This window comes from Lissotriton helveticus, chromosome 12 (genome assembly GCF_964261635.1).
Source record: "Lissotriton helveticus chromosome 12, aLisHel1.1, whole genome shotgun sequence".
NCBI lineage: Eukaryota > Metazoa > Chordata > Amphibia > Caudata > Salamandridae > Lissotriton > Lissotriton helveticus.
In genome coordinates, this window is record NC_136073.1 from 464,560,858 (window position 1) to 464,583,742 (window position 22,885).

Sequence of the window (22,885 nt, forward strand, 5' to 3'; positions counted from 1 at the left end):
TCGTTCTGCGGAGGGCGCTGGTTCCTCCCGGGACGTGCGCCCTCGCCTATCGCCACCCTATCTGCCGTTTCCTGGAGTTGGGGCGACTAGGGCCCAAATGGAGGCCTACGCTGCGGCTCTGCAGGCTTCTTTGGGCCCTCCTCCTTCCTTTCCGACGCTAGCGGCTTTCCTCACCGGCCCTGACGGCGCCGCGGGTGGAGGCCGGGACCCGGGGCGCCTCCCCGAGTCCCTCTTTGCCCTCTACGCAGGCGGCTGCCTCATCGGAGGTCGAGCCGGCGCCTTTTCGGCACCGTTAATTAGCCGCTTCGGCTCCAACCCCTCCCCTTTCTCCTGTGCAGCACGTGGTGGCAGAGGTCGACTCTGCGCCTCTGGGGGCCTCTCCGGCGCCGATCGAGGACACACAGGTACCCAATGGCGGACTCCACGACGCCATCCAGGCGTTGAGTTGTCGACTTGTCTTCGGAAGTCACTTCCTTTCCGGAAGTTTGTCATCTCCTTGTCTCCTCTTCACCGGAGACTGGACGCCACGTTGTTGCTTTTTCCCCGGCGTCTTCCAGGATAGGCTCTTTGCCGTGTCTGCGGCCGCTGGACTCTTTCTTCCGCACCTCGCTGGTTGCCCCGCAGGCTTCTCTGCCTTCTCCGGAGACCCCTCAGGCCCCTCACTCGTCTATGGGTCTTCCATCCTACAGGGGCTGGCCGTTCCCTCCTCCAGCCGGACTCTGGGTCGGGCGGCTTAGCTTGAAGCCTTGGCCCACAGAAGAGTTGCTCTCTCCCCAGCGACGCCCTACGGAGGCGGGCTATTTCTACGGCCGCTGGTATTTTGCACATGGGCGCCCCAGTCACTCCAATTCTTATGGACCATTCGTTGGAGGTTCTTCACCAGGGCTCTGGTGGAGGGGAGCTGCTTCTTCCATTTGAAGCTTCTCTCCACAACTCTCTTCTGGGAGCGTCCTGCTACGGGAGATCCAGTGCCTCAGCCGCTCCTCCATCGCCATCGTCCTGCTCCAAAAGATCCAGTCTGCCTTTCTTCCCACCCTTCTGCCCAGGGCCCTGTCCTGCAGTCTGCTTTCCCTTCCTTGCCTTCAGTGTTGCTCCCTGTGTCATGTGAGGGCCGGTGGTTGGACTCTTGTGGGCGTAACATATTCGCCTCCACCAGTGCTGCTTTGCGTGCGCTTAACACTCTTTGTGTGTTGGCCAGGGCTACCTCCGCCCTGTGGGATACCGCGGAATCCCTTCTGTCTCACCCCTCCCATGGAGGTGTACGTGCTGATCTGCGGCACCATGTGCTAGATGGATGGGAGTTAGCAGCATTTATTCTCCGTTCGGCTTTGAATGTTTCTGATTCTCTCGGCCGCACAATAGCGAGTTCTGTGGCTTTCCGCCGCCATGCTAGGTTATGCGATGGTATCTTTCCGGAGCATGTTAGCGAGCGTCTTGTTTACCTGCCTTTTAATGGGATTCTTCTATTTAATACCCATGCGGACTCTGCCATTCAACGACTCCTTGCGGGGCTCCCTCCTCCTCCCCCTCCGTAAGCTTTGGCTTGTCGGTCTTCAGGTGACTTATGGGAGGCATTTATCCACCTTCTCTTTGAGCTTAGTGTTTCGGTTGACCTGTCTGTATGTTCTCTGTGGCTTGGAGTGCCTTTAGGGTCCTTAAGTTGACCCCTCTGTCTTGTTGGGTGCTGGTACAGCCCTTTGATTTTTGTAGTGAGTGTGTTTTTGGCTGTTAGTGGAGCCATATAGGTCCTCAGGTTGGACCATCTGTGTATTTTTTGGCTGATTGGTAAGCCGTCTGTGGTGCTACCCACAGGTCCTTTATGTTCTAGTCCTCTGCTGCGGGTTTTTTTTTCCCTAAGAGGTGTTCCCATGTTTTGTTGGGACGTGTCATACCCTAGGTGGGGTACTTGTTGGCTATTATAGGGCTCTGTACTAAGCTGGGTGGGTGTGGATACCCTTTCGGTTCCTCGCTTTTCCTGGCGTCCCTTTATACCGCTTGGTGCGGTCTTTTTTCTTCCGTCTCGGTGCAGCTTGCGCTGCTCCAAGTCTTGTCCTGCTCAGTATCTGCTGGTGTTGCTATCCTTTGTCTGCGCCTTGCTTCCCTGTCGTGCATTTTGTCCTTGCCCTGCGGGATGTCTGCTTCTGGGCCCTCTTCAGCCTCTGGAGTGCCGAACCGGTTTGTTGTGCCACCTATGGCGTCGTATCGTGGTATTTCCACCTGGTTATTCGGCGCTCTGGACTGTTCCTCTGCCTTGTGTTCATGGGGGGGCTGGGATATTCCTGGTGTTCTCCTGTGTTCTTGCTGATGGCGTTAGGGTTGTACTCCATATTTCTCTTCTCTGGCTGGTCTCACTTCTTTTCGTGGGCCAGGTTGTGCCATTAGGACAGCCCTTTTCTGGGTCTTGTTCTGGGGTTCTCTTGCCTCTGTCTTGTATTGCGCTCGGCTTGTTCTGGGCACACTACTTCTTAGTATGTACCTGTTGACTGCTGCGCATGTATACTCGTCTGGTCCACCTCAGTGGGCCTCTGTGAGTACTTGTGTGCTCCTGTCGCGTGCTCTGCTGGGGCTTTGCGCGACTGGGTCTTCCTTCTCATGTCTGCGCTTCTTGGCTGTGGGGCGTTCCTGCCTTGTCTGCTGCCTCGGGGCTGGTGCCAGTCTCGCTGTCCCCTTCGCTGTGTGTGTGTTCCTGAGGCGGGCTCTGCCTCAGTTTCCACCTCTGCTTCTTGGACTTTGCGAGTGGTTCCTTCTTCCTTGGTACTCTCTTTGTGCAGTTGGTGCCTCTGGAGTTTCTGGCAGACACCCTTGCCCTTGGGTAGGCTTGTGGTATCCTGGCCTTTCCTTCTCCTTGCTTATCTCTGCTTGGTGGGGGCTGGGCCATCCTCCCTGTCCCTATGACACATCCCCTGTTGGGGCCCTGTGTTCTTCCAAGCCGGTGAGGTTCTCTCGCAGACCCTCCTCCCTTCTGGGTATGGCTAGGGTATCTATTCTACATTAAGGAATCTGCGGCTAGTAGTCTCTATCAGATGTACAACTTACCTTACCTTCGGTAACGATGTATTTGGTAGAGACAATTCTAGCCGCAGTTTCCTTCACGACCCGCCCTTCCTCCCCGTTCTGCGAGGACCTTCAGCTTGGTACGTTGCACTCGCCTCCCTCCAGGTGACTTGTCTTCTGCGAGTGCCCTCTTCACTTCCTCCTTGACAAGGTGCTTTGTTCTGTTTGTGTTTCCTTTCTAGTACTTGGACAGTAGGTTCATGTGTACTTCTGTATCCCTACACCCTGGTTATTACAGTGTGGGGCCTCCTCGTAATCTTATCTCTTTTTCATTGCATCAGGCATCAGACTCCTCCGCAAGACTCTGGGTTGGGTTCTCTTGGCTGTGCCTCAGCCCCCTTTTGTTCTTTGCAGGGGGTACAACACTCCTTGATGATGATGTCTAAAGGTGCCTTATTGTTACTCATCTGTTCAGGCTTGTGGCTCCATCACTGTTATCAATAGTGGCTGCAGACTTTCTGTAGTCTGTCATGACATATTTTCACAGCTTTTTTCTCACACTGTTACCATGCTTTCACAATTTTGTTTCTGATGGCTCCGCGTTGCGGCGCGGAAAAGTTCTCAGAAGAAAACTGATGTCAGCGCGCTGGGGTGGAACTTATGTGACCTCGCTGATGTCATGTACGCGGACAACGTCCGGACGAAGTCACGTGAACCCGTCCCCCAGCGCGCAGAGATGCTGTGGCAAAAAATATTCTGGATCCAGTCTCACGCCTGGAGATAATTTTACGTTGAGGAATCTGCAGCTAGAATAGTCTCTACCAGATACATCGTTACCGAAGGTAAGTAACTTGTACCTCTGTTCAGAGTATCAGTGATTGAACATAGTCCTTACGAGGCTAATGGGTCGACCTTTTAAACCAATGCACAAGTGTCAACTACAAGTTCTCTCATTGAAGGTTGCTTTTCTTATTGCAATCACTTCCTTAAGGAGAGTTGGTGAACTCCAGGCACTAACTATACAAGAGCCTTTCTTTCAACTTCACAAAGACAAAGTGGTTCTTCGAACCAGTCCTACATTTCTTCCTAAATGTGTTTCTGCTTTTCACATCAATCAGTCAGTTGAGTTATCGGTGTTTTTTCCTAAACCTGATTCTGTAGCAGAACGAGCTCTACACACACTAGATGTTAGAAGGGCTCTACTATATTATGTGGAAAGAACAAAAGATTTTCGTAAGACAAAACGGCTCTTTGTTGCTTTTTTGCCACCACACAAAGGGAATCCTATTGCTAAATCGGGCATTGCAAGATGGATCATGAAATGTATCCAAATATGTTATGTGAAAGCAAAAGGAAACCTTGACAATACCCCCTAGAGCTTTTTCCACCCTCAGAATTGGGGCTACTATGGCTTTCTTAGGGAATATTCCCCTAGCTGACCTCTATAAGGCAGCAATATGGTCTACACCGCACACATTCACCAAACACTATTGTGTAGATGTGTTAGCGAGGCAACAAGCTAATGTAAGCACTGTCCTGGGCACACATGGTGAGAATATTACAGAGTTAGTATAAGTGTTTTCGCGTGTTGACAATGCTGCGGTCGACACCAGTGTAAGTTTGAAAAGGTTTTTTATCACAAGGCAACAACTGTATTAAACCAAACAAGCAGCCAACGCGTATTTCGTCACAAGGAGTGATCCTGTGACTCTTCAGGGCTGTTCCGAGTCTGGAAGCAAAAGGAGAGCAGCCCCCTTTTACCGGTGATATTTCCAACCCGTTCTGGGGTGTGCAGTGCGCAAGAAAAGATGGACGCTGGGGGTGGTGCTGAGTCGGCGAAAACTACTGGAATGTCCCGCGTCGAGTAGAGGATGCGGGTGTTGCTCCGGAAGAAGATGGAGTTTTCGCCTTGTTAAGGACTTGTTCAAACAAATTACTATGACAGATCACTGTAAAATGTAACTCTGGTAATTGGGTTCGTCACACGACTCCAAAGCCAGCAACGACTGCTCCCAAATGAACCTGAAAGCCACTCAAGATGGAAAGGCGAAGCTCTATGTGGCAACGGTGTATCTGGTTGAGACGATTCTAGCCGCAGATTCCTTAACGTAGAATTATCCCCAGGCGTGAGACTGGATCCGGAAAACTTTTTTGCCACAGCATCCCTGCGCGCCGGTGGGACGGCACCACGTGACTCCGCCCTGACGTCGTTCATGACATCAGCGAGGATACACAAGGCCCACCCCGGCGCGCCTATGTCAGTTTTCTTTGGAGAACTTTTCCGCGCACAACGCGTAGCCATCACAAACAAAACTGTGAGAATACTGGAACAGTGTGCGAAAAACCCAGCTAAACAGGAGGGAAGAATCGAAAGGTGAGGAACAGCACCATCCAGAATAGGGCCAGGTACTAAGGCACCAAAGACATGGAATGAAAAAACAGACCACAGCTACTGGAAAGCAATCCTGCAAACCAATACAACAGCCTCCCCGGGGCAGAAGCATGTGAAAAATACACATCAGACCAAGAAGTCTGCAGCCACCGCCCAGAATAGAAAAGGACACCAAGGTCAGAACGGAGAGCAGCGGCCATTCAACCTCAGACAACATAAACAGGGAGAAAGTCTCCCGAAAAGCTAAGGGTCGAAACCCAACCAAGGTACCTCAACCCCAAGGACTGCCGAGAGTCAGAAGTGTAAGCAATGAAAGGAAGAAGAGCACGAGCGAACCCCACACTGGAGACCAGAGTGCAGGGGTGCAGAAGTACCCATGAATTCATCAACCAAGCACCAGAAAGGAAAGAATGGGGCAACAACAAGGCGAGCATCCCCCTAAGGAGAGAGTAAGAAAAGACACTTGTAAAAGACAACCATCCAGACGCAGGTGAGTGCAGAAGATCAAGAAGGGCCCTCGCAGAACGGGGAGGAAGAGCGGATCGTGAAGGAATCTGCGGCTAGAATCGTCTCTACCCGATACACTGTTACCAAAGGTAAGTAACTCGTACATCTGATAGACTACTAGCCGCTGATTCCTTAACGTGGAATACATACCCTAGCCCTACCCAAGGGGAGGGTCTGCAAGAGGACCTCTTCAGCCCAGGCAAACCCACGACCCCAACAGGGGACAATCACCGGGACAGGGAAAATAGCCCAGTCCTCCCCAACAGGGGATGAGCCACAGGGACAGGGGAAAGAGCCCAATCCCCTACCCCCAAGCGGACTAGAACCTCAGCATCGTGGAGAACACCGCCCCACAGGAGATGTCATAACGACCAGAGGCAGCCTAGCCCTCACCAAGCAGGAGAAGGAAGGGCAATACGAAAGAAGGCCAGCAGCCAATGTACCAGGGACCTCCATTGGAAGCCCCAGGTACAGGCAATACGAAAGGGCGCCAGCAGCCAATGTACCAGGGACCTCCACCCGAAGCCCCAAGTACAGGCAACGCAGAGGAGTACCAAGGAAGAAGAGCAACCCAGAGACTCCAAGGAGAAGAGTAGAAACGAGGACAAGAGCCCTCCACCGGGAACACACCCAGTGAAGAGGGCAGCCGAATCCATCCTAGATGGAAGTCAACAGGCCAGACAGAACAGCACCTCAGCAATAAGGCGGGGGAGAGAAGAAATACATAGTCCCACAAGGCTCCCGCAAAACAAGAAGCAGGGACGCCAGGCCCCACTCCAAGGCCCCTGGGCGTAGACCAGAAGAACAGGCGGGCGCAATTGGACGCCTCCAAGTGCCATTGAACTAAACGTCCAGACCACAACGTCCAGGCGGGCACAGCTGGGTGCCAAGAAGCAACCAGTCGGAAAACAAGAGGAGAAACAAGTAGGATGAACCAAGCCGTCAACACAGGAAAAATAACCCTTCTGGAACACCAGACAGAGGACCAGGCCGAACGGCAGACAAAGGGCAAAAACACAGTACCACAACGCCACAGCTGCCCAAGCAAATGCACCAGCGGGATACAGCAACACCAGGAAGGGCGAGGAACCTGCAAGGAGGAGTCCACACCCTCCCAGTGTAAGACAGGGCTATCTAATAACCACAAATACCCCACTTAGGGTAGGACACGTCCCAAGAAAGTATGGGCACCACTCTTAGGGAAGAAATCCTGCATCAGAGAACAAACAATAAACCTGCGTCAGAAACCACAGAAGGCTTAGAAAACAGCCAAAAAGTATACTCTTGCCAAACAATTGGGGGGGGGGGGGCTGATCCAGCAGCCAACTAAAAAAGCGGCCCAACCAAGGGACGCCGAGGGCACAGCACCCCTCATAGAAAGTGTAATGGGCACTCCAAACACCAGAGTCCAGGAGCAGGTGGGATAACACCTCCCAGCAAGTCCCGGAGGATCAAGAAACCAGCCTACGGAGGAGGACGGAGACCCGCAAGTAGACGCTGAATGGCAGAGTCTGCATGAGTGTTAAACAGAAGGGCCCTGTCAAAGGGTAGGTCAACCAGACATTCCCTGATATTTTCAGGAAAAACAGCATCACGTAGTCAAGCATGGCGACGGAGAGCCACAGAAGTGGCCATAGCATGGCGGAGAGCATCAGCAACATCCATGGCCGCAAGAAGAGTAAATGTGGCCAACTCCCTGCCATCCAGCACATGACCCCGCAGAGCAGCATGGGCACCCTCATGCGAGACATGAGAAAGAACTTACTCCACAGAGTCCCACAAACTGGAAGTAGCCCTGGTCAACAAACACAGTGTTAAGCGCCCGCAAGGCAGCGCTAGACGAAGCGAAGACTTTAGGCCCCCATGAATCCAAACACCGGGTCTCCCGAGACGAAGGAAACAACACCACACGGAAAGGCATTCCGCAGAAGAGAGCCTTGAGTAGAAGGGTGGAAAGAAAGACAGACAGGGTCATGCGGAGCAGGGCGGTGACGATGCAGAAGCGCCTGAGGCACCGGATCACCCGTGGCAGGGAGCCCCCATAAGAGAATTGTGGAGTGACGCTTCAAAGGGAAAGAACAAATCCCGTCCACCAGAGCCCTGGTGGAGAACTTCCAAAAGATTGTCTGTAGGAAACTGAGTGACAGGTTCACCCATCCGTAGAAAACCAGCGGCTTTGAAAATAGCCCGAACAAAGGCAACACTGGCCTCTGTAGGGCGTTGCGGAGAAGAAAGTAATTCCTCCGTACGTGGCGGCTGCAGACTGAGCCGCCCATCCCCATGTCCCGGGGGAAGCGGCGAGCCCCAGAATAGTGGGGGATCCACAGATGAATGGGGAACCTAAGGGGCCCGAGTGGAAGGCGGAGAGGCCGGTGGAAAAGCCATCCGCAAGCCACGTAAAGAAGGGTTCGAGGATTTAGGCCGTGGGGACGGCAAGGAGCCCTCCTTGGAAGGTGCCGGTTAAAAGGCAACAATACAGCGCCCTGTCTCCGGGGAGGAACACACCTCTGGAGAAGAAGGGACCTTAGGGGACGAATCAAAAACGCGGCTCCGTGGTGTCCGCCACCAGTGCCTGATCGACGTCGATCAGCGCTGGAGTGGGAACAGCGAGAGAGCAGCGCCGAAAAGGCACCAGCTCGACCTCAGATGGGGCAGCCACCCGCGTCGCGGACCGAGAGGTACTCTGGAAAGCGCCCCAGGACCGAGAGGTACTCTGGAAAGCGCCCCAGGTCCCTGCCTCCACCCGCTACTCCACCGGAGCTGGGGAGGAAGGCTCCCAGTGCCAAAATGGCACCGGCTCGACCTCTGGTGAGGCAGCTGCCTGCTCAGAGGACCGAAGGGGACTCGGGGGAAGCCTGGAGTCCCAGCGATCTCCTATGACGCCACAGGGAGCCCCGTAGGGATTTGCGGCGAGGCAGGGACGCCAGGTGCCGAAGAGGGGAGCCCCGAAGGACTGCACCTCAACGATACCACCTTCCTACAACCTGAAGCCAAAACCTCCGGCGTCAGGGCCGCCAGCAACAACACGGAAGTCCGCACGCAAGGCGAGGGATCCGCAGACGTTTCAGGAGGTGGAGGAGAGCCAAAGAAGCCTGCAGTGCCGCAGCGTAGGCTGTAATTTTGGCCCTAGTCGCCTCTGCGCTGGGAAACGGCAGGTAGGAAGGCGACAGGTGGGGGCGCATTTCCCGGGGGGAGCCGGCACTCTCAGTGGAAGGAGGACAGGACCTCGGAGATAAATTGAAAGGACCTACCAGCGGTGAGTCACGCCCTTAGGGCAGCGGCGAAAGACGATGTCACAAACGCAACCGGCGGCTCCTTGCTTCCGAGGTAGGTGAAGGACCCTGGGATGATACCTACCTGGACAAGCGCGCTGGCAGCAACTTTATCTGGCGCTCCCGCCGTTACTTAGGCTTAAGGTGCTGGCAGGCGTCACAACTCTCCGAGCCGTGGTGCTCACCCAGGCACCTCATGCAAATTGAGTGAGGGTCTGTCGCCGACATCGGACGTGCACAGGAGGTACACGTCTTGAAGCCTGAAGGCATTCGCACACTGTTCCACGTAACGCCAAAGTGTGTAAAAGAATAGAAGGCCTGAAACAGGCCAGGACACAATCCGGATCAGTGTTGCATGCGGAAAAGAGAAAAAACGGATGTAGGCGCGCAAGGGTGAGACTTATGTATCCTCGCTGACGTCACAAACGCGGACGACGTCAGGTCGGAGTCACGTGGTGCCGTCCCCCCGGCACGCAGGGATGCTGTGGCAAAAAAGTTTTCTCGATCCAGTCTCACGCCTGGGGATAATTCTATGTTAAGGAATCTGCGGCTAGTAGTCTTTATCAAATAAGGAACATAAGGAGCCCAAGCAGGACTTGGCCCCTTCCTGCCACTTTTTGTAGAAGGGGCAGGGGCGTCATAGTGCCTCTTGGTTTCAATCCAAGGAACCAATTGCATCTGCGACCTTGCAGCTAATCGAAGCCTTCGTGAGGCTATGCTGCACATTTTTTACTCGCTTCGAGTTCCCTCTGGCGTGCCTATGAGCCAGTAGATTCTCAAGGCCCTTCAGTCATGTTAACACCAGCACGTTCACCTCAGCGCCATCTGGAATGCTCAAAACACTTTGGGTTTCCTACTGGCATATGGTTCGGTGCCACCACCCTGCCTACCCTTCGTTCATAGACACCAGCAAAGACACAGTAGGAGAACTTGCAGCATATATTTCTTTCTAAATCCGAGCTGGTGTTGGCTGAACCGTCACCAAGACTGTATACAAAACTTGACATGCTACACCTATGGCGAACCCATCAGACTCGGACACTAATCCATTTCCACTTAGCTGGTCACATACATTGTACCAACTTTTTAGCTCGAATTTGGTCAGTCAGCCTTTCGAAGATGACAATGGAATGGATGGGGAAAGCCTCCCCACTATGATGTAGATGGCTGGCATACAGACTTACTGGAGGTCAGTGAATTAGACACCGTGATAGTGCCCCCCCCCAAAGCATCAATGAAAGAGAGTACTTCTTTTCCCACAGTAATTTGAAGGGCTGCTGAGGTTCTTGACCTTCACCTCCTCATTATGGAGGCTGAAACAAATGTCCTTGCACAGGTCTTGGTGTATGGCCAGGCTCTGACTATGAGGCCCTTATTTTCCCATTGTTGGACACTTGACTGAGGTTCCCAGTAAACTGACAGGTCACTCACTACCGCTGCATCGGCCTTCTCCAGGCAATCCAAACTTTCTGATCCCACATCCAGAGCCTGAGTATTTGGTGGTACAGGCATCTGATACAAAAATAAACACACATGCCTTTTCAACCTCTCCTGAGAGGGAGGTGAAAAGAGTAGTCCCTTGTGGAAGCATATGTTCTTCAACTAGTCTTCCACTGAGATCTGTTAACACCAGCTATCTACTGGGACCTTTTACCCATGCACTTGGGGATATGATAGAGGAGAGTTTGCCTGCGGTTCCTAAAGAACTATGGTCTTTATTGGCCAAATCCTATTTTAGGTGTTCTGAATGTGGCAACATTTTCATCTGCCCGAGCCTGGATACCACTGCCTCGGCAGGGCCATGGGAAGTAGGGTGGTGTTTCGGCACCATGTATAGGTGAGGTCTATGGTCTTTGTCGGGATGACCAGGTGTCCTTAATTGATATGCTGTTTGACTACTCCCGTCTGTTTGGGGAGAAAACAGATTTGGCTCTTGAGCGATTTAAAGAAAGCTGTGCAAAGGCATGCTCTCTGAGTCTTACAACTCCAGGACAGCAGCCCCACAGCATTTACACCCTTTTTGGAGATATGCCAGGAAGTGAGGTCTCTTTTGACCAAAGAAGCCATAGAGGGTCCTGGCATCGGAAGTGGGGACTGGCTGTTGTTCATGTTATTTTCTTGTGCCAAAGATGAACGGGAAACTATCATCCTATTGTAGGTCTTCAGCTTCTCAGTACCTTCCTGCACAAAGACTAGTTCAAGATGCTCACTTTGGCCAAGGTCCTTTCTGCTACTGGATGGTAGCGTTGGACCTACAGGCTTCTTATTTTCGCATCCCCATCTTGCAGTCCCGCAGACATTACTTGCGGTTCAAAGTGGGTCACGAGCACTTTAATTTCGCTGTGCTCCCTTTCAGCCTCACCTGTGCCCATCCGATGTTCACAAAGGTGATGACCGTAGTTGACTAGCAGGATATGTATTTTCATATACTGATCGTGCCTGTGTTTTGTGGTGGGTTCAACTCACAACCAGATTGCAGTCCTTCTGTTTGAGCTGATCTCGCACCTGGAGTTGATGATGGCAAATCTTGATATGATGGAAACGTCCTTATTGCAGTACCTAGATGATTGGCTCCTGAAGGCGAAGCGGTTTCATCATTAGGTGGACTGTCAGACTATGGGTGGAAAGCCATTCTGACCTCCACCAGCAGTGATGACAGATGGCTCCACTCTAGGGTGTGGTGGACATTGGGAGTATTTGGAAATTAGAGGACTCAGGTTTCTAGTGGAGCAGAGGTGTCATGTCATCCTGCTTGAGCCTCAGGTTATTTGTCTGGCAGTGAAGGTGTTTCTCCCATGCTTTTGCTGTCAGTCATTTCTGGTTCTCACGTTCAACACACCCACACCTCGATAAACAGGGTGGCTTGGGCTCAGACTCTCTGTGTCAAGAAGCACTGAAGCTGTAGATTTGGGGTCAGACATTAGAAATCAGATTTTTTGTCTATCACCTAGTAGGCTCCCTGAACATGAAGGCTGAGGATCTCAGTTGTCACCTTCATCTGAAGGTGGTTCAGCACATCATTATGGAGTCTGTGGGAAGTTTCCCTGAGCAGGTTGTGTTTTGTTGGACTTTGAGGCAAGTATTCGATATCCTAAGACTTTATGTTGTCTGCCCTTAAGCAATATGGCATTCCGCCCAGATATATTTGCTGGGTAAAATTGCTATATACTGATCCTACCGCAAGAGCCCACACCGGCCAACATTTCAACCTCTTACTCACTGGAGCCTGGCACATGACAGGGCTGCCTGGTGTCTCTGCTGCTTTTTTTTGTCCTAGCGCTTGAACCTCTGGCACGGGGAATACACCAAGACCCCCAGGGGTGGGGTATCCGGATTGGTCCTACAACCCATGCTTCACTGTACGCTGATATGATACTGTACATCAAGGATCTCCACCTGAATTTAATGGAAGTGGCAGACCATCTGACAGTCTTTGCATCCTATATGGCCTCCAAATCAAGGAGAATAAATACTATACATGCTCCTTTGCAGACACAAACTGTCCGCCATCTTTACCGTTCGGTGAACTGTCCCTTCAGGTGACTCCCAGATGTTTTGTTACTTAGGAGTAACAATGTACAGAGAGAGACTTGATGTGATGGAAGGTAATCTCCTTCGAACCATCACGTCCGTCAAATCACAAGTGAACTTTAGGACTACCTTACCATCATCAGTAGCTGGACAGTTGGCCCTAGCGAAGATGGTTATGTTACCCCGTTTATTACTTAGTTAAACTTCCAATACTTATTCCTGCTCGGATCTTTAAAATGTTGAACACTTTCCTAGTTGACTTAATATCAGCTAATGGACGCCGTAGGGTTGCTCTCCCCAAGCTCTAGCTCCCCCCTGAGAAGGGAGGAATGGGGGCTCCTGATTTCAAATCTTACTGTATTGTAGGACAACTACAATGACTTTCCTACTGGCTAGCCGGCAGCAATTTTCCTGAACTAGACTACACCATAGCCATGCTTAAGCAGGGTAAGCTAATAGCTTGCTATGCCCCAGCTCCTCCTTTCCGGCGATGCCCCCCTGTTGCTACACGTCGTCCTTTTATATTGGAAGATGGCCATATGATGCACTTCCCCACAAGCATGTTATGCCCCAAATATAATGCTGGTGGGCCTGCCCACTCCCTCTGGGATTTTCACAGATTGCTGCCTTGAACGGTGATGGTTTAAACCCAGATCTTTTGACTGGGTGGGAGTGTTTGATTGGTTCAGATGCTCCGTCCATCACCACCCCCTTTTGTACCGCTTTGTTCGCCATAAGTTGACAGGGTATGCTCAGACGTGAGTCCCTTGCTCACTTTGCCACTGGATTCAAGCAAGCCTGGCTGAAGACGGCTGAAATGCCAGAAACCGGTCCTAGGAAGCTTGTTTCCGATCCAGAGAAGGCATGGCTTGGCAGTTCGGGCTGGACTGTTCCCATGAGGCACAGTGTCAGACTGATTTGCTTATGGCCATGTCTGAACTGGGGTGGCAGAGTGGGCTAAAGAACGGTGATGGTTTAAACCCAAATCTTTTGACTGGGTGTGAGTGTTTGATTGGTTCAGATGCTCCGTCCATCACCACCCCCTTTTGTACCGCTTTGTTCATCCACCATTCACCACTTATTTTTTCTGACTAAACAGGTTCTGAGGAGGACTGCTTTGTTCCTGCCTGAAGTCCCACTTTATCCCCGTGCAGAGGCTGACTTTCATAATTCCAGTATTGGTTATGATCTTAATGAAAGCTTTTACTCTTATTCAGAGGATTGCCGATATCAGGCATAGAGTTCTGATGTTTCTAATTCTGACTCTGGTTGCAGTTCTTTAAGTCCAATATGCTTGTTGGACAGGACAGCTTCGGACAGCCTGTTGGCTTTTCAGTGTTGGCTAAAATATCAGTAGCTCCATCATCAGGGGGAGTCTTCTGGATGAAGTGCAGATATTCCACTCTGACCTTCCACACCTTTAGTTGTAGGTGTGCCCCTTCAAGCTCATTGTAGGTTCAGGCGCAGTGGCAAGTTACCCTTATTATGGACACCTCATTTGGCTGAGGCGTTCACCTTGATGACACACAATTCTTTTGGAGCTTCCACCAGCCACCTGACCCTGAAGGCCTTTCCCTTTCCATCGTCGAGAGTACCATCCAGGCCCTATTGTACAACACAACTACCGTCCACTGTATGGGTGGTTGGATTCCTGGACTCTGTGTTCGGAGGCCGGATGCACTGAGATTTCTCGCTATAGAACCGTGAGCAAGAAATCCATCAGATTTCATGTTCCTTGGCAAAGAAAGACGCTTTAATTGGCATTTGTGCTCAAACCACAAGGGCTTTGGCGGCCAAACTGCTGCTCCCATCAGTGGCATCTTAGGCATCCGTGGTTGTTCTTAGTTGAGCTTCTACTTCATCTTGCTCACTTACATTTACTAATTTGTTGTGTCTCATAGCTCAAGCATTCAGTAATAAGTACTTTGCATTGATGTGTTTGGTGACTTCCTTGGTTAATCTGCACAACTCAATCCCACCTCCTGGAAAATGTGCACAATGAAGTATCCATCAGATGAAAAAGTTCCATAGCACTGAGAGCAATATTTCTGGTTGATACTGTATCTTTCCTCACAAATCTCCCTCCTCCCCTCATGAGTCAGTGTCATACTTAATAAGATCTCAAGATAGGCAAATGCATCATCTGATGTAATTGTTTCTGGTGTCATAGCTCTCCCTGTGCCTCAAAGGGGCATGGAAAATTGATGGGAACTGATGCCAGTATGCCAATCTGCACCATATATACCCTGGTATAGTCCCTCTGGTGTGCCCCAAGGGACTGCAGAGGCCTCCAGTGTGGTTCCACCTGCTAATTTATTGTCCATGCTGTCCTACCCTTGGACCCGTTCTGTGCCGTGGTCAAATTCCAGTACAGACTTCTGCTCCGACTCAGAGACCAGTGCTGGCTGTTGTATGTTAAAATCTGTATTGATGTCACTGGTGCCGGTAGGGGATCCCATTTTGATTCCAAGGCATGTCCAGAACCAGCTTAACCTGATTTTGACCAGTGATGCACTACGAGACTACAAAAGCATAACGGGTCGATAATCACTTATATACGAAAAAAAGGGCAGCCGAGTATAAGAGGATTGCACTGCCAGGACTAATCACAAAAGTAACAGGATATTGCCCACCTCAGATGGTCAGCTGCCACATGGCAACAAAGCTAATAAGTTCAAAGGGGTATGAGAGGCAATATATATACAAGGTAAATTGATTAAAGAGGAATTAAGCCTCAAAGTGGTCGAGAACCACTTTTCCCCACCAGGACGATACGGCGCTGGATACATACACATACTGGAGCTCTACTTGCAAATACTCTTTGCGTGTACTCTGGACAGCATAACAGAGGTGGATATTTGAGTCCTTTCAAATTATTGGACCACATTCGCTTCCACTTTGAGGCTTAATTCCTCCTTCATCAATGGCCCGAGCGGACTTGATTATCTTTCGACCTGTCTTACTACCTTTGGCGATTTGACTACTTTAGCTATCGCGCTGAAGAAGCCCTTGTCTGGGCGAAACGCGTTGGCTGTCCACTTGAGAAAACCGAGTGCATCTGTAATAAAAGACATCTTAAGATCATATACAACAACGTGGAATTCCTTCTTTTGCTTTCTGTATATACTCATGATTAACCTTGTATATTTATTGCTTCTCATACCCCTTTGAACTACTTGTCGATAATCAGCCTGGCTCTCAACCAAGGCCTCTACAGGGTGGATGCACCAACAGAGGCTCGATTATCTTTGACTGACTCGGACCAAGGCACACTTAAGGACAGAGATGAGATGTTAATTGTGGGGAGGGAGTATGCATCCCCTCCCCTCCACTACTTCGGTGACAACTTTTACATGGATTTGCAAGATGTGAGTGGGCCGATGCTTCTCATGGGACAGGGTTTGCCTCACCACTTGGACCACTAACGATAAAGTGCATCATTTTCAGCAATGGTCTGACATGCAGCTGAGGTCCTAGATTTGTAGCTGAAGAAAAGTCTTTATGAAATGTTTGCATTCCAGTCTAAGCCCTCGCTCCCTTTTAATAAGACCCTCATTGGTACCTTGATGGACACTTAGTTAAAGGATTGTTCCTTCTCACTGATGAATAGTCAGGTGGCCTTACGTCACAGACCAGCTCCTGGTGACTGATTTTCTAACTAAACTTCTATTCAAGAGAGCTTGTCGTTCAGGCTTCAACCAGTAAGCTGAACTCCAGTTCATTCCCCATGACCCCTCTCGATAGGGAATCCAAGAGGGTTGAGGTGTTTAGCCAATGTATGTTTAGCTGTGCCTTCCTGATATTGTCTTCAGTAAATGCTGCTTGTTTTTCGGGTTGCTACTCTTGTCCTCTGGAACCTGGCTGTCGAGATATTGCTGGTGGTCCCAAAAGACCTTGAGGCCTCTTTGCCTCACACAAGTCATGATGAATAAGATGAGGCCAAGCGTAAGATCTGTGATGGCTTAGATACTACTGATTGCCTGGGGAGGGCGGTTAGCACCAGTGTTGGTTGTGCTCCACCAGCACATGTGATTGCATTCCACAGGATTTTCTGGAGATGTACCAGCTTCTCTAATGGCTATGGCCCTAGAATGTTCACCCCTTTTCAGTGAAAAAAGCTGATTCGGCAATGGAGCTTCCCACATCAGTTTTAAAAAATTCAGAAGCTGCTCCAGGGGGTTGGTGTTTAGGCAGAGACCGTCTCCTCTACCAATGCAGTCATAGGAGTCCTTTCGAAGCTATGGGCCTGCCAGGCAGCACACAGGTCGGCAGAGGTCCTCCCAGTCCCCTTTCCCTGTGGCAGCAGTCACCAAGCCTCTTTAGGTTGCCTTTGGTGGCATAGATCCATACCTTAGGGGACCTTTTTCAGCACTTCCTCACAAGATGCCAGTTCATCATTTGTGACTGATTGGTTCCACAAATCGTTCAGCCTGGCTGTGCCCTTCTCTTTCTTTTGCCCTGCAACTCTTCCGCAGATCAGAATGAATTTCAGATGAGCACCTGTCCACTCTGTTACAAGAGTAGATAGTAACACATAGTTGTTTTTGCACCTTGGGAACACTGCAGTCAAAACAATATTAATCATAGAATACAAGTTTCAGGTGTGCAGTAGACTGAAGTGTCAAATCCAGCTGACCTTGGAATGTTTCTGAGGGGGGGCGTAGCCAGCTGCCATGCTTGTCCAGCAGCGATCTCCTCCCGATCCAATCAGGGAGGCTTCATGAAGGTTCCAGGACCCTGGTGATGTGCCCGACTGCACCCTGGAGACCAGGAAGGACTGGTACTGGGACTCCGCCGTGAATACTTGGCTTAGGTTCTGTATGTTTCCAAAATGGCAGCTCTGCTTTGTCTGCCGTGGCCACGTTGAATATTGCCTGCGGCAGTGAATTTCACGAGGCTAGTGCCTCTTTCTCGGACCCTCCTACCTTGGGGACCTGCATCGGTGGGTCTTCGCGACCCCACTTGTGCTGCTTCACTGAGGCCGGCACGCGGTGATCACTTGCACCCGGCTTTAGATTTTCCCTGTTATGGCAGCTGTATGGATGTTTGCCCGCTGCCGTAACAGTGAGTTTAGCGGGGCTGGTGCCTTTTCGTGGGACCTTCTGCCATGGGAGCTCCCATGCCTGTGGGCCCCTGCAACCTTGCCTATTTTAATTTGCTGAGACCGGCACGTAGTCTACCTGTGCCTGGCATTGGAATATCTCTGCATGAGGTGGCCCCACTCCGGTTGCAGCCACACAGCCATTCACTGTGTCTACTTTAACTCTGTTTCGCGGGGTCTGCTGGCCCATGGGCCCCGTATCTCCTGTGGTAGGGGATTAGCAGCAGCCCCATGCAGGGCATGGTGGTAATATTGCATGTGATTCTTCTGTACACTGCTGTCCCTGATACCCTTGGATTCAAGTCTCCTACAACCCATCTAGAAGCCCTGGTCTACAGTTGCCGTGCCTTCCTTTGTTCCATTGGGAGAGTCAATGGTCCTTCCTGGAGCCTAGCTGCTGGAGTTTAGTGGGCCTCCACCCTTACTGAGTGTTAACATGGGGCACACCCTACGTTTTAAGGGCAATGCAGCTGCGAGCACCACCCCTGTAGGGAATTGAGCAGGGCACTCTCAGTGGAGACACTGCCTATATGGATGACAAGTTTGAGAAAGTTCTAGTTGCCATTGACGCTTCTGGGGAATGGTTGGAGGGGAAAATAAACTCCCTTTCGGTTGAGTTGGGTCTTTTCCAAGAGAATTTGTGGAAGATCTCTGAGAGGGTCAGTGCCCTGAGACCACAGTGCAGATCCTGGTGCCAGCGGCTCATTCGGTGGATCTTCACATTTTGGCACTTAAGGTACAGACTAGGCTCTTGACTGCTCACTTAGATGACCAGGATGGGCGGGCCAGGTGTAATAACGTTCGCATTGTGAAGCTGCCTAAGCATGCCGACTCTCTTCTGTCTTTTCTTAAAACCTGGCTCCCAGTGGCGGCTCCTTCATTAGAGCCGAGGATCGTCACCACGCTAACTTGCTCTCAGAAAAGACCCAGAAACGAAAAACAAAATGATTATGAAGTTAATTCATTACCATTTTATTTTGCGTCAACCCTTTACAAACTTGAGTGTCAGGATGGGGCAGAACCTTCTGAGGGGCAGCAGGGAGGAGTGGTGAGCTGCCTGTGCACTAGTTTAAAGTGTGCATGTCTCTTTGTCTAGCTAGACGTGCGCACTTTATCAATCAATTCTGTTTATTAAAACCTCAGCAGTTCGCAAACAAACACAGCTGTTCATCTACAACCGAAGGGGCTTGAACGTCAATGCACAGTTAAAATATAAATGAACACAGCCGTTTATCTACAATCCCGCGTGTTGATGGCGCTGCCGAAGGCATGTACGGAACAATTCTTTAATTTCAGTCACTGTATGTCATAGACACACAGCTGATCGCCTGCAACCTAGGGAGCCGTCAGCATAGGTAAAGCAATTGCAGCCTATTGCGAATGTGACTGCCCATCATCTGGGTCAGCAGCTTACGAAGGCATTATTAAAGTAGGAAGTAACCCAACAAAACAACCCCTCTGCCCCAGGTCCTTCCTGAGATGTGGCTAGGAGGTCTATAGTGGTGACATGTCAATAAAAGCACTAGGTTTGTGAATGTGCTTAGTGAGCCGCAAGCTCTGACGGGGGCCACATGATTAGTAGAGGTGGGCTCTGGGAGCAAGCGTAGCAACGTATGATAAGTCAGGCAGGTTAGGTCATTAAATTAATTGGAGAGAATTTGGATGAATGGCACCCAAAGGTTTGAATAAGTCTCCCTCTTTTCAACACCTAACAATAACTTCTCCATACCCAAAAGGAACCAGAGCTTAAGCCAGTCGATGTGGTCAGGGATCCGTACGGTACTCCTCAAGGAGAGTATCACCTGATGGGCTGTTCCCAGGGCGAGGGCCATCTGCCTCCCTCTTAAAGAGCGAAGTGGATACGTCAAAGGGTTAGGAAGCCCCAAGATTATATAGGCCGGAAACCTCTGTATAGTCATTTGGAAGACCCTGTCTATGTCAAGTGCATGATCCTAGAAACTACCCAATTTCGGGCAGTGCCATAGCAGATTATTTAGGGTGCCCATACCTCCAGACACCCTCCAGCAATCTTTTGAACCTTTCCGGGTTCCAAGCTTGGAGCCAAGTTGGGGTTAGGTACCAATAAGAGACACTATTTTACTTGCAGTTTCGGAACTGCCCATATTGTGGACAGTGTGTTTACCTCTGTAGTAAATGTCCACCCATTATTTGGCAGTGAGTGTCCTAATGAGTCTGACCCGGGATGTAATTGGTGGCTTTCATTTCCCTAATAGGGCGTTGAGCTCAGAGATTGGGTGTTAGTCTTCTTTTTTAAGGATGACCCACTTTTCGAAGGGGTTATTGGGCCTCCATGTGTGTGGTTTAATGGCTGGTTGCATCACCCAGTGGCGTACCTGGAGGTATTGGAAACTTCAAGTGCTCAAAAGGAATAATCCCCTGGAAATAAACAGACTACCAATATGCTTTCACCCACCCTCCTGCCATCGTCAGAAACTCTTGTGGTGCAACACCGGGCAGAAATGAGGGTAAGATAGGATTGGGGTCATGGGGGAGGGAAAGGTGGTCAAACCCGCCTTGGTCGTTACAGCATCCCACATTTTAAAAACAGAGTTAGTCACTGGTGAGGACTAAATACTCCATGCTAGGTGCTTAGGGGAGAGCCATGGTTCCTGACATATTTGAGAGCCTGTTACTGCCTGGTCCATAAAGCACCAGTCCTTCTCAGGAAGAGGACTGTTCCATTCCACTAAAAAGTGAAGTTTGGAAGCTTGTAAGTAGTGCGCTATTATGGGGACAGCTATTCTGCCTTCTTTTGTGGATAGGTATCAGAGGTGTTTCTGGAGACGGGGTTTCTTCCCATCCCAATTGAATTTATTGATTTCAAGTTGCCGGGAGTGCAGAGTGTGTAGTGGTGGTTGTCAGTGGAAGGGCCTGGAAGAGGTAAAGCATGCATGTCAATATTGTCATTTTTATAGGCTGGGAGAAGAAGCCCACTAGACAAACGCCATTGTAACTGGCTACATGAACTGACTAAATTGAAGGGGTTTAAGAGATGGGACGACACAGGGATCTCGACGATTGGTGACGTGACTGCGAAGGGGGAACTGAAGTCTTTCCAAGCACGGAGGGCGGAATTCGGACTACATCACACACAATACTTTAAATACGCACAACTAAGACATGCCTGGCGGGCAGAGGGGATCCCAGTGGGTACACTCCCCGAATATGCACCCTTAGAGGGTCGTCTCCTCCAAGATCAACTAATAGAAAGGGCGGTATCGCTCACGTACAAGACTCTGATGAACAACATGTCCGACGACCTGGGCACCCTTAGAAGTAAATGGGAAGGAGATGTGGGAGAAATGGACGAGGTAGACTGGGGAACAGTCCTCATGCACCCAAGAGAGGTAGCAATCAAATCCCGGTTGAGGCTCATACAATTTAACGTCCTCCACAGAACATATTTTGATAGGGTGCGTCTGCAGAAAATGGGGAGGGCCGAAGACATGAACTGCCTAAGATGTGGTCGAGAGGAAGGGAATTTTTACCACAAAATAAGGTCCTGTCCGAAGATCCAGACCTACTGGACAGAGTTCCTGAAAGAATTGGGTGAGGTGTTGGAGACTTCCCTGCCGTCAGACCCTAAATTGGTCCTGATTGGTATGACCAATGATGTGGATCTCGCACGCCCGTTACTAATCTTTCTGGTTCTGGCGTTAGTGGTAGCCAAGAGAGATGTGGCAAGGAGGTGAGGGATAGCCACAACGCCGCAGTTGGAGGAATGGCGAAGAGGTCTAGATCTATACATGGCAGCCGAAAGGGTCACGTACAAGACTCGAGGTTGCCCCAAACAATTTGGTAGAGTTTGGAGCAAATGGCAGAAATACCATGGACTAGATGGGGGGTGGTGAAAGGGGGCAATGGGTGGAGATGTGTTCGTAGCCGTAGGTGCACCGGAAGACAAACTGCCAAGGCCCGACAGACTTGAGCCTGGGATAGCTGTGGTGCAGTTATTGACGCTGAATAATAATGCAATGATCTTAACAATAAAGCCAGGTGGGTTGGGGGTGGGAGGACGGGATGTGTTGACCAACGATGACATGACTGTAATGTTGTTACATGATAAAAAGCAAATAAAAATATTTAAAATAAAAAAAATAAAACAAATGTCATTTTTATGGCAGAATTGTTGCCAAGCGAACAGAGGCGAAGGTGGCCCTAAGTGTTTAAATGGTTGAGTGTTTGCGAAGTAAGGGCAGTTTAGTTGAGTGATAGTGTCTTAAAAAACGATCATGCTAACTTGATACCAAGATAGGATATGAAGTTGTTTGTCAACTCAGAGAGAACAGGGAGCGGAGATGTGCCTGGTGGAGTGACGGATAGATTCAAGATCTGGGATTTTTGCATGTTCCTTTTAATCCCAAATATGTTACTGAAAGCTTGAAGCTCTGTCACAAGGGCAGGGAGTGATGACACCGGGTTAGTAATAGAGAGGATTACGTCATCGGCAAATAAACTATTGAGATGTGTATCCCTGTCCAAAGGTTATCCCCGAGATAGTAGGATTAGCTCTAAACCTGTGGGCTAGGGGTACCATGTAGAGGGTGAAAAGAAGTGGGGAAAGGGTACACCCTTGTCGAATTCCCTATTGTATGGGGGAAAGGCTGGGACAGTACCCTGTTTAATTTAATGGCTGCCCTAGGAGCACTACAGACAGAGCGGACCCATCTACATCATTTGTCACCAAAACTAAAGCGTTTCAGAGTTTCAAACTGATACAGCTTTCTCAGCGTCGATGGAGAGTAAAAGAGCTTCTTTCTGCGACCTATGTATTTAATCCCTTAGATGCAGAATGCGTTAGGCGTTCTCACTGCATTGATTGGTGGGAATGAATCCTGCTTGGTCCGGGGCATCGAAGCCAGGCATGAGGGGATTGAAGCGGTGGGCCAGAATACTGGGGAAAGTTTTGCATCTATATTCAGGATAGAGATGGGCCTATGGGACCCGCAAAGGACATGGTCTTTGCTGGGCTACGGGATGACAGAAATTGAGGCCTCACGCATAGTCGTTGAGGGTGCCCATATCGGCTAAGGTGTTGTAGAGGCTGGTGAGCAGGAGGGCCAGTTC